Source organism: Mesitornis unicolor, unplaced genomic scaffold, assembly GCF_000695765.1.
Source record: "Mesitornis unicolor isolate BGI_N332 unplaced genomic scaffold, ASM69576v1 scaffold227, whole genome shotgun sequence".
NCBI lineage: Eukaryota > Metazoa > Chordata > Aves > Mesitornithiformes > Mesitornithidae > Mesitornis > Mesitornis unicolor.
The window spans coordinates 33942-37706 of record NW_010194079.1 but is presented as its reverse complement, the minus strand read 5'-3'; positions in this window follow the sequence as shown (position 1 = coordinate 37706).

Sequence of the window (3765 nt, the reverse complement as noted above, 5' to 3'; positions counted from 1 at the left end):
TAACGAAGGCACACCATCCTCTAAACTCCTCCTCTGCCAGTTTCTTATGAAAGATTAGTCCAGGATTGTTCCTGAAATCATCTTCCCCCAAAATGTTACCTGCTCATCAAGGTCCTCTGCACAGCTGTGCCTGCAATCTGTCCCTGCAGGTGGCCTCCTCATCCGTGTGAGCAGTGAGAAACATCCACGTATGTGACTGCTCTGTAAAACCAGGGATCTGCATCCTGGCGCAGCTCCAGGCTATGGGGATGAATCTCCAGGTCCTGTTCTGGAAAGTGAATAAAATTATTATGATGTTACTTCCCATACCATCTCCTGTTGTGCCTGGAGCCCTGTCAGAGCAGCCAGTCCCAGGTCTGTACCCTCAGGAGATGTGTCTCAGCCCCCAAAAGTGAGCTGTAGCCCAGCTGGGGACCTGCCCGGGGCATGACACAACCTCCTGTTGGCTTGGCCTTGTCTGCAGATCATCATCAGTGTTTCAGGGCTGGTCCACCCGGGATGAGAGGACACCTGCCCACCCCAACTGTCCTCCCCATGGGTGATCTTGCCTGGGAAGGCAGCTCTGCCTGTGGTGTCAGTGGGAGCTCAATCCCTGTTGCAGAACAGAGTGATTCTGTTGGAAACAGCTGGGGTGGGGGTGATGGGGCGGTGGGAGCCTCCTGGTAATGCACTTTTGGGTGGTCTTCTTGGAGACCTCTGCCTGGGCTTCCCAGCTGCAGAGGAGCAAGTACGCTGTGGGGCAGTGCTGGCTGGGGTTTTTGTGTGTCAGGCACAGCTGTGTGGGAAGCTGTGGTGGGGAACTGGTTGAACTGGTCTCCTTGCCTGTTGCTTCTTGCAGGGCCTGGGTTAACCATGGTACTCTGCCCTGGCACGGCTGGGACTGGTCTGAACAAAACCCGCTGAGGATCTGGAAGTGCCCTGGACTGAAACAACCAGTGCCTGGTGCAAGTGTCAGGATTGCTGCAGTGACGTTCCCTTCACCCGCACAGGTTGTGGTGGCCATTGCAGTGTGGGGGATGCCAGGCTGGCAGTGTGCAGAGCATCCCTCCCCTGGCAGCAGGTGTTGGGCTGCAGCAGAGACTTCTCCTGGGCTGGATGTGGGAGCAGGGACACTAGGCTGGCAAGACCTGCAGCCTGGAGCTGCCTTTGGCTCTGCCTACAGCTTCTCCTTGCCACCTTCATTTCTTGGGGCTGGGATGGTGACAGATCCCTTGGGGGGTTGCTGAGGACTAAGGGAGCAGGCAGCAAAGAGCTGCCCCCTCACACAGACTCTGGCTCTTCTCCCACTGTGTCTGGCTGAGTGGGGAGAGTCAGGTCCCTTTGCCATGGTAGGGCAGGCTGGGTGCTCAGCATTGCTTCTGGAGCAGGGCTTACGACCAGGTGGGATCTGGCCTGGTGTCTGTGAGAGCCGGGTGCTTCTCTGCCAAGGATGCTGCCTCTTTTCACGTCAGCCCGGGGATCAGCCCTGTCTTTGCGTATGGCACAGAGGTTGCTGCTACCTGCCCCAGCACACATCTGTGTGTGCACAGGGCTGAGATCAAAGAGCGTTGGCTTTCAAAATGCTGTTTCCGAGGGATCCTTGCCAGGTGTGGATGATCACACCTCTGTCTCATTGAACAGCAGGGAGGAAGGTGCTGGTTTAAAGCTCTGCAGGTGAGGAGCTCCAGCCCTCGGCTGAAGGCTGCGGGTGATGGATGGCTGGGAAGCAGCTTGTCCAGGGGGTGTATGTTAGTATGTGCCTGCTTTGCTTTTTGTGTAAATTCTTAGTGCTTCCTCCACGTGCGAGCACTCTGTCTTCCAGGGGATTACAGGCTGTCAGTCTCGTCCAATTTAGCTTCCTTTGAATTCACAGGAGACTGATCCCCTCCTGGCTTTGCAAACAGCCCTGCGGAGGAGGGGTTGTCCCGTGTAGCTGTGGGCTCCTGCATGCTTTTGTTTTGCATGGGCACAATCTGAGGTCTACGTGGCCTTAAATGCTCTTGTCTCTGGCAAGGCTTCAGTTCCCTTCAAGCCTTTGGGTGCAAACACAGCAGGGTCTGGTCCTGGGGGCTGCAGGGGGTGAGCTGTGCTGGTTCCTCTTCCCTGAGGCCCTCCAGCAGCTCTGGTTGTCGCTGTCATTGGTCAACTGGATGTCGATGGCAAAGGGGTGATCTCTCAGCAACTGCTTTCCATCCTGTCTGTAGACCTCCACACAGCAAAGACAGACCCTAAAGCAGGTCTCCATTAACACCAGCCACCTTGGAGGAGAGGTCATTTCCTCAGGTTCACACCAGTTGCCTCCTCTCATCACACCTCTCAGATCCTGGTGTGAGAAGCAGGGCCCAAGCCATGATGCCACCATTTTGATGGTTGGACTCAATGATCTTAAAGGTCTTTTCCAGCCAAAACCATTATATGATTAAGTTTCTATGGGAAAACAGGGCTTTGCAGCTTGTGGAAGAGCAAATCCATAGCAGAAAGCAAGCCCCTTGCAAAGGAGCCTTGTCCCATGGGTGTCTTTCCCTGTCCCCTGAGATAAGCATGATTTGTTTTGTGCCAGTCTAAAGAGGACCAAGAGGTCACCCAGGAAGTGAAGATGGCCCTCTGGCCCTGGATTATCTTTTGGCTACAGGAAATGGGGAACAGCATCCACAAACCTGTGTCAGCATCACAGGTGGCTGGTGCTTATGAGGGGGCTGTGGTCCCCATCTGCTCCTGTCCCCTTCCTCCTCCATCCTCTGCCCTCCCTCCATGGTCCTGCACTGGATAAGGACCTCATGTTGCTGCAGGATCCGTGCTGGATCAGCCCGAAACAGGGTTCCTGGTTTGTGGAAAACTTTGAATTTTGCTTTATCTGAAACTAAGAGGACGTAGGCAGCAACCAGCCCTTGCAGAGGTTTAGGAGAGTCATTGGGCTGTCAGCCTCACTGTGCAGCATCTCCAGGAGCCACAGAGATGCTGGGGTGTTGTTGGACTGTACTGGAAACCAGCTGGGACTCTGAACCTTTGCTCCACAGGGCTGCCCAGTGGCAAAGCCTGCTCTAAGGTCTTGTGTAGACAGTGTCCAGGCAGAGCTGCAGACCCAGAGGTCTGGTACCCAGGTTTGTGCCAGAGCTTGTATCCTGCAGGCTGAGGCTCTGGTGATGCTGTGCTGGAGCTGCCATCAGCCCTCAGTGTTTTGCTGAGAGCTGGGGCCACCTTGTGCTGAGCTTGGGCCAAAAGGTTACAGAACAGCAAAATAACTTCATGTTCTGCAAATTGGTCATTCCCAAGCTGCTGCTGCTGCCTTGGAAAACCCTTGGTTGGCTTTGTATGTAGGACTTCTGCTACTTCTCTAGCATTTTAAAAAGCTAATGCAAGATGATGCTTTAAAATCCATTTCAGTAGTTGCAGTGTGCTACTTTGTCGTTGCATTTGCAGACTTTCCCACCCTGCCAAGTCTGTGGTCTCTGCCCCTCTGCTGGGAAGCTGCTGCAGGGTTGTGGCTGTGTGTGCCAAAACACCCTGCAAGCCAGGGAGACAAGCCAGGGCGAGGTCTTCCGTTCTCCCTCTGGGGCTCCGCTCTTTCCACCCCAAACTGGTTTTTCAAGTCACTTTTTTCATGTGTGCCTCCATCTCTGCTGCTGCTCACCTGTGTTTGGGGAGGAGCCTCCCAGAAGCTGCTCTTCAGCTGCTCCTGACCTCCCCTTGCTGAGTCTTGTCATTCCATCCCAACAGACCAGAGCGGAGAGCCAGTGCCCACGACGACTTCGCAGACTGCGGGAGACCAGCGAGGACCTCAGCAAC